General features: G+C 45.5%; 2 protein-coding genes across 2 annotated transcripts in view; one reads left to right on the top strand and one right to left on the bottom strand.

The window, feature by feature from the left end:
- Nucleotides 1-14,257, top strand: part of LOC142195323 (uncharacterized) — a gene marked incomplete at its 5' end in the record, with an annotated part of 202,381 nt that overhangs the window by 117,404 nt on the left and 70,720 nt on the right. The window lies entirely within an intron of this gene.
- LOC142188864 (uncharacterized) overlaps nucleotides 1-14,257 on the bottom strand; it is a 68,523-nt gene that overhangs the window by 47,563 nt on the left and 6,703 nt on the right. The window lies entirely within an intron of this gene.

Here is a 14,257-nt window from a genome sequence, read left to right as displayed (position 1 = left end):
GGACCTGCCATCTGAACTAAATCGACAGCCCTATCAAAAGACGTATAAGACGCGGCGGCATCCTCCCTGGAGATACCATCATTAACCGAATCACCACGAGGGAAAGACAAGTGGTGAATAAGGCGGAACTTACCCGTTTCCTTCTTGGGTAACAGGCCCAAGGGGGAAACTCTAAGATTCGGGTAAGGGAGGCCATCAAAGGGGCCAGCCATGCGACCAAGTTCTACCTCCTTCAGCACCTTTTCCCACGCCAAATCCGGCTGTTCCAGAACCGATTTCAAATTGAGACATAACGATGAAGCCGGAGAAAACGAAAAGGGTATGAAAAAACCGAAGCGGAAACCATCAATTAACAGGCCTGCCTTCCGTCTCCTGGGATACAAGTTTAGCCATGGCAACATGGCCTCCCTTCTCACTGGGGTACTCGCCGACACTGGCGGGACCCAATTTGGATACCTTCTTACCGCGCCGGGCACACTTAAGGGCAGGGTGCGTACCCCCACAAATGGAGCAATCATGTCGAAATTTACAGGCCGAAAAGAATCGGCAGTGTCCCTCCTTATAGAGCCAACAGGAACCTGTGGCTCTATGTTGAACGGGCCCGTGGGCTGAACCCCCTCCCGAAGGCCCCGCAGGAAATGTACGCTGGGGCCGTTGGGAGAGGATCAACTGAATCCAAACGTCGGTGGCCTTAGTGGCTCAGCCGACGGCCGGAGTCAGCGCCAAACATCGTCTAAATTCTTGATCATAGCGCCACCAAGCTGCACCACCATGCAGCTTGTGGGCGCTATATATGGTATCCAAATACGTAAAAAGATCGGGACCGACTGAAGGAGAATGTTGACACAAAATGTGAGAGAGGACGGAAAACGCTTGCAACCAGTTGCCAAACGTTTTGGCAACTTTCGGCTTGCGATCCGAACCCCTCTCAAAAGTCCTCTCTTTGTCGACGGTACTCATGTCCGGGGACAAAAGGGACCATATATCCACATACTCGTTACGGACAATCTTCTCCCGAGTGTCCGCCGGGACATGAGTCCCTAGCAGAGCCACTCCGCAGAAGATCGAGTCACGAAATGTAAGACCCTGAGGCAAACCCCCGGCAGGGGAAGTAACCTCGCCGGTCCCGCTAGCGGGAGCTGGAGCGCCCGCAGTGTTCTCCAAACGAGAAAGCATGTCACGCAAAAACAAAGCAAAAGCAGTAGAAGAAGCAGACATCGGTAAGGCAGGCCAAGATTGAGGGCAAGGTGACTCACCGATAGACTTGACCCCTGTCTCCACGGGAATCGGAGGTGGAATTACGTCGGCAGCAGCGGGCTGTTCCGCGGGACCCTGGGATGTCCCCCGGAGAAGGAAGATGGGGAGAGCGTGGGCTAGATCTTCGGGAAACCAACAATGAGGGAGATTTGTCTGGACGAGGACCTGGAGCTCCTGGGCAAGGGGTGAGAAGACACGCTCGACGACTCTCTCACGCTCCTGCGAGCACGACGTGGAGACCCAGCACGATCCCGACTCCGTCTGTAAGAAGAACTCTGCTGGCGACGTCTTGAAGTGGAGCATCTCCTGGTGCGACTCGTGTCTTTGGTACAGCGAGGACTCCAGGAGGGTGGGCGGTCACCACGTCCACGGTCGCCATTCCTCCCACGACAAGAACCTGCCTTAACAGAGGAACAAGAGGCAGACACATTGCGCGGAAACAGATGTACAGAAGGCTGAGCCCCAGGATGAAGAGAGGGCAGCAAGTCGACTGCACGACCCCCAGAGAAACTCACACCCTGACCCACCCCAGCATGCATACAGGTAAAGATGGCCCAGTGGAAACAGCCACATCATTCACATTGAGAGGGTAAGACACAGAGGGAGTATGTAAAGACGACACATCCTGGGAATACATCACCAAAGGCAACAATTCCCCCCCACCCCCACCCACCACATAACATGTCCGCCTGTAACTCAAGGCCTCTGGATCCCACCGCTGCCACTAACTACGCATCTCCAGTAGACGCCGCTGCGTCCGCCATTTTGTGGGCCGCAACCCCCTCACTCCTGGACTCCCACGAGGCAGAGAGGGCCCGGGTCACAGGCATGCCACCTGACAATACACCCGACAAAGATCCAGGGCCCTGCAGAGGCAGCAGGCCACCCTGCAGTGACCGGCGCTTACCTCCTCTGAGGGGACTGGGGCTGAGCCTTCTGGGGGGCCGAGCCTCCCGACGTGGACGCCGCGTCTCCTCCGCCGCTTCTCGGTCCGACCGCTGCCTGTCATTCTGCTCCCTCGCTCTCCGCAGTACCTCTTCCACCCAGGCGCCGCCGTCCTCGCTAATCTTCTTCAGGAGAAGTCCTTCCAGCCCGTCCGCCATCCTGCAGCTAAGACGAAGTTCTTCACACCACGATCTGGCTGAAGGTGGCTGGCTCCGCCCACGTACCCAAGTTACATAGAGTAAGCTCCACCTCTTAACACCGCCCAAACTCCGCCTCCCCCACGCCTTTCCCTTCGCAAAAAGGGCGCAAACAGCTAAGAAAGAGGAAGGGAGAGGTGAGGTGCATTATGTATAGCAAAACCAAGATGTCTGAACACCATTTCACCCAAAATCCATCCCCAACAGTCTCTGCCCCTTTTCCCTATTCGCTTCAAGGGCTACCATAACTGGATTATATAGTATGTCACACACACAGCTCTGCTACATGCACATAACTGGATTATATAGTATGTCACACACAGCTCTGCTACATGCACATAACTGGATTATATAGTATGTCACACACACAGCTCCGCTACATGCACATAACTGGATTATATAGTATGTCACACACACAGCTCTGCTACATGCACATAACTGGATTATATAGTATGTCACACACACAGCTCTGCTACATGCATATAACTGGATTATATAGTATGTCACACACACAGCTCTGCTACATGCACATAACTGGATTATATAGTATGTCACACACACAGCTCTGCTACATGCATATAACTGGATTAGAAGGAGATTTATAAATGGTAAAAAAAGCTTTTAATCCCATGGGGTCTGAATAAACCCCGATAATGTCTGGACAATGCAGAGGGCTGGGCCTTCATCAGCGCCAATGAGATCAAACTCCACAGGAAGAACATTTGAGGCTAGGTTCACACTTGTGCCGAGTTCTCCGTTATTCGGATCCACCAGGGGGCATGCAGGACTTTGTGTCCGTTAAAAAAAAACAAAAAACGGTTTTGCCGTGGAGACCACAAAATGCTCACGGGCGGTCACTGTGCAAACCCATTCAAGTGAACGGGTCTGAAAACTGACCGCCGGGTTTCCGTGACATGTCCAGTTTCTCTCAGTAGAAGACAGAAACCCGAAAGCGGAGAAGGAGCGCAGGTGTGAACCCCCCATAGGCTGTTTTTGACTCCACACCTTCCAACCCCCTTCATTTTTTTTATTTTTCCTTTCACAGATCCATATGTTTGCGGGATAAATTACACTTCATAGTGGTAACATTTAATATTTCCTACGATGTACTGGGAAAAAATCCTGAATGAGGTGGAAATGGAGAAAAACTGCGTTTGTGCGACATTCTAACGGGATTCACTGTAAAGCCAAAATGCCAATGTCATCTGTATTTTATGGGTCGGTACAAGTCCGGGGATACCAAATATTAGGGGGCATACACCTGTAAAAAAAAAATTTAGGGGGGGCCTTTTTTTTTGCAGTATCAGATGAACTGTTTAGTTCTATTATTTTGGGGAATGTTCTTTAACCCGCAGCGCATGTCGGGTCTGTAACTATGGCGACCGCCCGGGAGCCGGGCGGCCGCCATAGCCGCCGGCTGGCTACTGCTTTAAGCAGTAGACAACCGTCTCGAATGCCTCCGATCGGTCCTCGGACCGATCGGAGGCATTAACCCCTCCGGCGCCGCGGTCAAAGGCGCCGGAGGCGCCATTTTCCCGGCGGCGCATGGGCGCCGCCATTTTGCCCGGGATCGCCGGCTCCTGGAGCATGCTCCAGGGCCGACGTCATGTTGCCATGACAGCCGGGAGCCTGTACAAGGCTCCCAGGCTTGTCTGCAAATCCTCTCTTTTGCAGGCTGGTCTATGCAGCCTGCAAAAGAGAGGATGATTTTTTGCAATGCATTGCAATGCATTAGCATTGTAATGCATTGCATTAGTGATCAGACCCCCTGGGGTTCAACACCCCTAGGGGGTCTAATAAATGCAAAAAAAAATTAAACATTTTTTTTTAAAAAAAGAGTAAAAAAAAAAATACAAAAAAATATAAAAAGTATTAAAAGTTCAAATCACCCCCCTTTCCGTAGAACACATATAAAAGTAGTTAAAAACTGTGAAACATATACATGTTAGGTATCCCCGCGTCCGAAATCGCCCGCTCTACAAATCTATAAAAATATTTTTCCTGTTCGGTAAACGCCGTAGCGGGAAAAATAGTTAAAAGTGCCAAACTGCCATTTTTTCACTGTTTTGATTCTGATAAAAATTTGAATAAAAAGTGATCAAAGCAATAACATTTCCCGAAAATGGTAGAACTAAAAAGTACACCCGGCCCCGCAAAAAAAGACGCCCTATGCATCCCTGTACACTTACGTATAAAAAAGTTATGGCCGTCGGAATATGGCGATTCTTAGAAAAAAAATTTTTTAACACAGATTTGGATTTTTTTTAAGGGGTCAAAATGTAAATAAAACCATATAAATTTGGTATCCCTGGAACCGTACCGAAACACAGAATATAGGGGACATGTCATTTTGGCTGCACAGTGAACGCCGTAAAACGAAAGCCCGTAGGAAAGTCGCAGAAATGCATTTTTTCTTCAAATCCACCCCATTCTGAATTTTTTTCCTGCTTCCCAGTACATTATATAGAATAATTAATGGTGGCATCATGAAGAAAAATTTGTCCCACAAAAATTAAGACCTCATATGGCTCTGGGAGCGGAGAAATAAAAAAGTTATGGGGTTTAGAAGGAGGGGAGTCAAAAACGAAAAACGAAAATCAAAAAATGCCATCGGTGGGAAGGGGTTAAATTTTTAATAGAGGCAAAGCAGTGGAAAAAATAAAAAAAACTATTATTGGTCACCGTACAAGGAAAATATTTTTGTAAAAAACTTTGTAGACCAGATGTTTTTGGACACAGCGATAAATAATGTGTGTTTCACTTTTTTTTTATATATATATAGTGCGGTGATTTAAATTTTTAGTTCTTTTTGTATTTTTCTCTGTATATTATCTCAGGACAATAAATAAGTATAGTTTAATATGCTGTTAACATATTTGAAGCGGATTGTCAGAGCTATTTGTCAGTATCTCTCTATGTCATATGTGTAAGTTTAAAGGAAATCATTGCATTACTAATTCATGACATATACCAATTTACGGCTCGTTCACATCTGCGTTCATCTGTCCTTATTGCAGGTTTCCGTTTCCTGCATAAAACAGATGCAGGAGACGGAAGCCTGCAGGAGACTTTCTCACCCATTCATTTGAATGGGTGAGAGAGATGTCCGGCCGTGAGCGGCGGTGAGCGTTTTGCGCTCTCCGCCGCAAAACCGGGTTTTATAATCCGGACACAGAGTCGGACATGCACTACTCTGTGTCCGGATAAAAAAATCCGGTTTCGCGGCGGAGAGCATAAAACGCCTGCCATGCAGAAGACGGAAACCATAGAACGGAGACATGAACGCAGGTGTGAACCCAGCGTTACAAGGTTTTTCCATCAATGTAGGTTGTCACAAGTGTTGTTTTATCTAGGTTGTCATTGCTGAATAATATACAAATAGTTGTAGTCTGCGACATAATGTTTATTTACAAAGCTTTATTTATAAAGCAACAGGGAAACACAGGTGGTTAATTAAATCAATCATCTGTATCAGGTGTTTTTTGGAAACATTTAAGACGCAGTCTGTCGGTTATTCTCAAGAGCATAGGATGGTTTCATGCTAAGACTAAGGGATTACTAATCCCGAAACACGTTAGTGCGTATTTTTTATCAGCTTTCTTTATTTTTCACTTTGTATGTTTTTTCTACTTCTTTTCACTTTATAATTTTAAATTTTATGGATTAAAAGTTAATTTTTGAAGAAGTCGGGCTGTGGAGACGTATCTTTTCTTCACTACACAAATAATGTGTGTGTTTCACACATATATATATATATATATATATATATATATATATAGTGCGGTGATTTAAATTTTTAGTTCTTTGTGTATTTTTATTTTTTGTATATACAGTATTTATTAGAACCTCTACAGTCTGTAAGGGGCAAGTATAGTCATGTATCTCTATATACACCATTTTGTTCTATAAACTCCATTTTCTAATATGTTATCCATTTTGTATCCTCACACACATATACTATGAGGTGAGGTCACTGAGAGTGTGAAGCAATACAGGAACTTTCTGTAGGCCATTGTTCAGTTATCTGCAAGGCTGGAGTAGTTTGGCACCAGCATGTCTTATCTCTATTGTCATGATATATACATTTAAGATGTCAGCTCACACATGTGTTTGGTATCTTTCTTTGTTTCATGTGAAAGTCCGTCCCAGTTTGGAAAGTTATAATGAGATGCAGGTTACATTAGACCTCAGCCAATAGTCATGTGTAACACTCAGGAAGGCCAGGGCTGGTATCACGGGTAATATATCAGATGTGGACGGCTTTCAGGGGGTTCCTGGGTCCCAAATGTGCACGAAATCTCCTTTTTGATGTCCCCGACTACCCAGTCCTACTCTGATATCTGACAATGACAACAGACAACCAGGTCTTGGAGGTATTGCCATTGCTCTTTTTACTAGCAGGACAAAGTAATACAAATCTACATATGGGGGAATTCTTCACATACAATACAGCGATCTTTGTAGGTAGTGTCCAGTTAGCAGGTGATGGAGGCAGAATGCTTTGGATAGATTAATTAGTAGTTGCTTGGGTAGTTAACTTGTATATACTTGTAAAGATGGCCTGTATCCAGGGGGTTAGTCCTCAACAACTGGGTACACGTATGTAGAATAGCAAATACAATTTTTTTCAGCAGCGGGAGACCCTCAATTTCTGCCGCTTCTTAAATATAGATTTGTCCCAAAGACTTACTTGAATAGAGAAATACGTGTGAGGTCCCAGATGTAATGGATAAAACAGGTCCATAAACTTTAGTGCTTGTGAGCTTGGAGCTTCAGAGAAAAACACTCTCTGAGGAGAATCTTGAGTACAGAGGAAAAGCCATCTCTGTGGGAAGTGCTCTCAGAGTTGGCTGCCATTTTCAGCTCTCCATGTGCTGCTAGGTCCACATGTCTTGTCTTGTCGCTCCACACAAAAGACCAAAGTCAAAGGTCCCCAACCCCCCTAGAGGGGGCTGTAACCCCTCCTCCTCCAGGCCAGTTCTGAAGGTCACCTGATTATACTGGACACACCTTCACACTGACAACTCAAATTACAATGGCAAAGTATAGGCAGGTGTAGTTCACAAAAACATCCACAAGATGGCGCATTAATAGATCCCCTGTGTGCTGGCTCTGGAAAAATAGAAGGAATGAAGGGGGAGGAAAATCTTTACCTTATATGCAAATGTCCATACCATCTCAGTCTGCAAGGACTATTAAAGGGAATGGGACGAACAGTACCAGGACATTACACATGTGCCAGCCTTATCTTATAACTCGAAATGAGATCACTTGAATACAGCATCTGAGTGTATGTCTGTGTCCTCCCGAGCTCGTGACATAACACATCCAGGTATTCAGATACCAATGGCATTTACCCCGGGGTGTTCCCCCAACAAGTCCCATGTAAGAAAACAAAACGCACTCAGACCCTCTGACTACAGTCCTATGTAAATACATCAATCCCACCCCATCCTCACATACAGTCCCATGTAAATACATCGCTCCCTCCCCCTCCTCACATACAGTCCCATGTAAATACATTACTCCCTCCCCTCCTTACATACAGTCCCATGTAAATACATCCCTCCCTCCCCCTCCTCACATACAGTCCCATGTAAATACATTACTCCCTCCCCCCCTTACATATAGTCCCATGTAAATACATCACTCTCTTCCCCCTCTTCACGTACAGATGCATGTAAATACATCACTCATTCCCCCTCCTCACGTACAGTCCCATGTAAATACATCCCTCCCCCTCCTCACATACAGTCCCATGTAAATACATCCCTCCATCCCCCACCTCACATACAGTCCCATGTAAATAAATTACTCCCTCCCCCTCCTTACATACAGTCCCATGTAAATATATCACTCTGTTCCCCTCTTCACGTACAGACCCATGTAACTACATCACTCCCTCCCCCTCCTCACATACAGTCCCATGTAACTACATCACTCCCTCCCCCTCCTCACATACAGTCCCATGTAAATACATCCCTCCCTCTCCTCACATACAGTCCCATGTAAATACATTACTCCCTCCCCCTTCTCACATACAGCCCCATGCAGGGCCGGTTTTAGGCAAAATGGGGCCCTGGGCAAGTTTTAGATTGGGGCCCTAAATTCTAAGATACCGTACCGACGTCACAATTCGGTAACTGAAAACGCATATAATCACTTTAAACTATATTTTAATTATATTAAAGAAATTCAATGTAATATAAACCAAACAATATTTAATAGAACTTTAAATTCTGCATCCTAATGGCTGGATTCACATAGATGCATTAAAAAAAAACGCGGTGTCTACGCCACATGGTGCCCCAGCCTTAGGCCCGGTTCACATCTGCGTTCAGGTTTCCTTTCGGGGAGTCCGTTTGGGCACCCCATGAACAGAAACCTATACACGTTAAAAAGTAGTTACCGAAGGAAATCCCATGGACCACATGGACATAAGTGTTACTAACATGTGAGACATATGGAGGTACTAATAAAGGATCTATATAATGAAGATATTTAATTAATTACCTCCATATGTCTCAAATATCAGTGTCCCTTATGTAAAGCACACAAGGGGTTAATGTGAGGGACATGATGGGGTTAACTGCTATTAATATGAGGCACATTGAGTTGCTGACCTGTAATGTACATGACCAGACTCTTTATCTATAACTGTGGATAAAAGTACAGACCTATACATTTCAATGGACCCGTATATACAGCTATTTTTTTGTGGCTGTGTATCTGGGCCAAATTGAAGAGCCGAAGATTACAGAGCAGGTCCTATATCTGTCCTATACATCCCCTATACCTGTCCTATACACCCCCTATATCTGTCCTATACGTACAATATATCTGTCCTATACATCCCCTATATCTGTCCTATACATCCCCTATACCTGTCCTATACATCCCCTATACCTGTCCTATACACCCCCTATATCTGTCCTATACGTACCCTATATCTGTCCTATACATACCCTATATCTGTCCTATACATCCCCTATACCTGTCCTATATACCCCCTATAACTGTCCTATACATCCCCTATATCTGTCCTATATGTACCCTATATCTGTCCTATATGTACCCTATATCTGTCCTATACGTACCCTATATCTGTCCTATACATCCCCTATATCTGTCCTATACATCCCCTATATCTGTCCTATACATACCCTATATCTGTCCTATATATACCCTATATCTGTCTGCATTTGTGGTCCTGTCAATTTTTAATGTATATGTCAGTGAAGACCACATCCATTCCATTTGTGTGCAGGAGGCCTAAGGCTGAGGCCCCACGTTGCAGAAATGCAGCGTTTTTGTTGCAGATTTTGCTGCGGTTTATTTCAACCAAAGATAAAAATGGCTACAGAAGGAATGGGAAATATATAGGAAGCTTCTTATATGTCTCGCTTCTGCTCAATCCACTCCTGGCTTAGGCTCAGAAAAACGCAGCAAAATATGCAACAAAAAAAGCTGTGTTCCAACAACGTGGGGGCCTCAACCTTAGGCTAAAGCCCCAAGTTGCAGAAACAGCTTTTTTTTTCGTTGCAGATTTTGCTGTATTTTTTTGAGCCAAAGCCAGAAGTGGATTGAGCAGGAGAGAGACATATAAGAAGCTTCCTCTATAATTCTCATTCCTTTTCTAGCCATTCTTGGCTTTGACGGAAAAAAAAAAAAAAAACGCAGCTAAATCTGCAACAAAAAAAGCTGCATTTTTGTAAATAGTGTGATTCTATTGGGTGGTGACACTGTAACTAGATGCAATTATAGCCAAATCCAGTTCCTGGGCACCAGTGCGGTCACTTTGGTGCAAGTGTGACACCCATTAAATCCTGGCTGGGGTGTTGCTGTTACTGCACCGCCAGGAACTAAAAGTGACTGAAATTAATCTGCATTTCACTTACAGAAAACTGAAGTTAGTAATGGGCGAGGACTGGATGCAGCATTCAGGTACATTGTGTGTCAGCTCTTTACAAGTATGACCTCACTCTGCTCCCAGTCACATTTGTGGTTTGTGCTATATGACTTTAGTGTAGGTGGCTTCAGCTTTACAATTTTTTTTTTTTTTTTCCAAAAATGTAGATTGTGAGCCCCACATAGAGCTCACAATGTACATTTTTCCCTATCAGTATGTCTTTTGCAATATGGGATGGAAATCCATGCAAACACGGGGAGAACATACAAACTCCTTGCAGATGGTTTTATGCCCTTGGCGGGATTTGAACACCAGGACTCCAGCGCTGCAAGGCTGCAGTGCTAACCACTGAGCCACCGTGTGGCCCCTACCTTTACAATTATTTACCGACACCCGAGGACCTCATCTTTGATTTTTTTATTTAAATCGGCACGCCGAACAAAAAAGGTTGCCTACCAAATCAGTATCCCTGCGCTATGCTGAGGAGGTCCAAAAGACCGAAACAGCGCTGTCCATAGCTGGGAATTTGTTCCTTTTGGAATAGAAATACTAATTTGACAATTAAATCCACATCATGATAGTAGACTTATTAATATGATGTTAAGGATGCTGCCCTCTAGAGGGTGGCATACAGAGTGCACTGTTCTCCTAATTACATCCTGGAGAATAGATTTGCATATTTTTTACCCCTGCTGTAGACACAGAGAAGACAGACAACACGTCTGCTTATCTGTGTGGGAGGCGCCGTGTAATGACATCACACGCCTCCTACGCTGAGACACAGCAGACGTCCTGCGCGCTGTGATCCTGGCTAATGAAGAGGAGACGCCGGCTGTATCAAGCACTCCTAAGGTACGTGAGTATAACTTTTTTTTTTTAAGGCGAGTTGTGGGTATTTAAGGGGTCGTTAGGAGGGGGCACTTTAATTATTAACAGGAGTTATTTATATAAGGGCTATTAGGGGCATTATTAATGTAAGGGGGTATTATTAACCCCGTCCCGCCGATGGCATTTTTTGATTTTCATTTTTTGTTTTTGACTCCCCTTCTAAACCCCATAACTTTTTTATTTTTCCGCTCCCAGAGCCATATGAGATCTTAATCTTTGCGGGATAAATTTTTCTTCATGATGCCACCATTAATTATTCTATATAATGTACTGGGTAGCTGGAAAAAGATTCAGAATGGGGTGAATTTTAAGAAAAAGTGCATTTCTGTGAAATTCTTACGGGCTTCGGTTTTACAGCGTTCACTGTGCAGCCAAATTGACATGTCCCCTGTATTCTGTGTTTTGGTACAATTCCGGGGATACCAAATTTATATGGTTTTATTTACATTTTAACCCTTAAAAAAAATCCAAAACTGTGTTAACATTTTTTTTCTCTAAAAGTCACCATATTCTGACAGCCATAACTTTTTTATAAACCCATGTACGGGTATGCATAGGGCATCTTTTTTGTGTGGCCGGGTGTACTTTTTAGTTCTACCATTTTCGGGAAATGTTATTGCTTTGATCACTATTTATTCAAATTTTTATCAGAATCAAAATAGTGAAAAAATGGCGGTTTGGCACTTTTGACTATTTTTCCTGCTACAGCGTTTACCGTACAGGAAAAATATTTTTATAGATTTGTAGAGCGGGCGATTTCGGACGCGGGGATACCTAACATGTATATGTTTCACAGTATTTAACTACTTTTATATGTGTTCTAGGGAAAGGGGGGTGATTTGAATTTTTAATACTTTAAAAAAAAAATTATATTATTTTTACTTTTTTTTTTTGCATTTATTAGACCCCCTAGGGGTCTTGAACCCCAGGGGGTCTGATCACTAATGCAATGAATTACAATTCTAATGCATTGCAATGCATTGCAAAAATCATCATTTCGTTTGCAGGCTGCATAGACCAGCCTGCAAAAGAAAGTGAAAGCAAGGCTCCCGGCTGTCATGGAAACGTGATGTCAGCCCTGGAGTTTGCTCCAGGTGCCGGTGATCACCGGCAAAATGGCAGCGCCCATGCGCCTCTGGGAGAATGGCGCCTCTGGCGCCTTTGACCGCGGCGCCGAAGGAGTTAATGTCTCCGATCGGTCCGGGGACCGATCGGAGACATTAGCGCCGGTTGTCTACTGCGTAAAGTAGACTGCTTGCGGGCGGCCGCCATAGTTACACACCCGGCATGCGCCGTACTAGTACGGCGGGTGTCGGGAAAGGGTTAATAAGGGGCACTATATAAAGAGGACCTGGAAAGCCGACAGTGCACTGAATTCAACGCACTGTGGGCTTTCACGATCTGTGCCCCCGGTGAAGAGCTATTGGTGCCGGTACCATAGCTCTTCACCGTCAGAAGGGTGTTCCTGACAGTCAGTCAGCCTATAGCGCTGTACTGTGAGAGCGGGGAGGAACATCCCCCCAGTACTCGTCTATGGACGAGTACTATCAGAAGGGAAGGGGGTATTCCTCCCCGATCTCACTGTACAGCGCTATAGGTGCTGCTGTGAAGAACGGCGTTCTTGACTGACTGTCAGGAACACCCTTCTGACGGTGAGGCACCCTTCTACGGTTCCAGCACCGATAGCTCTTCACCTGGGGCACAGATCTTAAAAGCCGACAGTGCGTTCAGCGTCGGCTTTCCAGCGGTGTATAAAATCACATGTGCCCCAACTCATGAAAGGTCCTCTTTAAGGGGCTTTGTGTAGGTGAGGACAATATGGGTTGGGTGCCTGGAGAAGTGAGGAGTCAATGATGTTTGTGTTGCAAACTTTAGAGACAAATAACAGCTGGAAGAAGTGGTCATGACGGTCCAGATGGAAGAGACGGGAAATGTGAGCGATTAGTCAGGGACGTCTCCGGTAAGTCACCACAAAATGGGGAGGGTCACCTAAAGTTGTTAATCGCATGATGTTTTGCTGTTTTTAACCCATGTTGCTGTTTACAGGGACCCCTACCGTGGTTTGGATCATCGGACACTCCAGCTGGATTTTAGAGACATCCAGGTGCAGTGGCTCAGCATATGGGGCATGAAGTGGGAACAAGTCTTTCCGAAGGTCCTCAAGGCTAGTAGAGCCACCCAGGTCCCGGTGGTGTTAGTAATCCATGCAGGTGGCAACGACATGGTCTCCATCCGGTGGCCAGAGCTGATTGCTAGGATGCGAGCGGATTTCTGCAGGTTTACAACACTTTTCCCAGCCCTAGTCCCTGTATGGTCTGAGATGATTCCGAGGTCACAGTGGCACGGCGTGATTAGTCCGCCCGCGCTTGAGAGAACAAGGAAAACCTTCAACAGAGTAGTGTCACACCACATACAGACACTGGGCGGAGTAGTGGTTAGGCACTACCAGCTGGAAGGGGACAATCAGATGCTACTGCGAAAGGATGGTGTACACCTGAATGATATTGGGTTGGACTTTTTCTTTCGGGGATTCAAGGTGGCATAGAAAGGGCGCTGTTCCTGCTAGGGGGGGTTGGACCTCGCTGTAGGCTTACACCGAGATCCGGTGGCATATTAGCAGGACCTTGGCCCCCTTTCTCAGCGATGGAAGAGGACCAGCGACGTGCCCCACCGGAGACAAATCCAACGCGTGTCCACCAGGAGGCGGGGCACTCGGGGAGGGACACACCACAACGGTCGCTTAGGAGAAGGGCAACAGGGTTTCTGCATATGTTAGATAGATAGATAGATAGATAGATAGATATACATATGCCATATATATGTAATAAAGCTGTGGCCGACCCCACCCATTCAAAGGTAACTTGGTCCGTATTCATGTGAATATCACACATAAAGGGGATTGGTGGACGGGAAAGGGTTTTTGGTCCAGAAAGTGCTCAAATACGGCCGGTCTGCAAGCCGGCTGGCTGTATAAGCCAGCTGGATATTGAGTGGCCGTGATGTCCAGGGTCCTCCCCCTTCCCCTCAGCGATTTTCATGTACAATATGTCAAAAGTTTTTT

The sequence above is a fragment of the Leptodactylus fuscus genome, chromosome 1 (genome assembly GCF_031893055.1).
Source record: "Leptodactylus fuscus isolate aLepFus1 chromosome 1, aLepFus1.hap2, whole genome shotgun sequence".
Lineage (NCBI taxonomy): Eukaryota > Metazoa > Chordata > Amphibia > Anura > Leptodactylidae > Leptodactylus > Leptodactylus fuscus.
The sequence above is the reverse complement of the archived record's forward strand: the minus strand, read 5'-3'. Positions and strand labels throughout refer to the sequence as shown.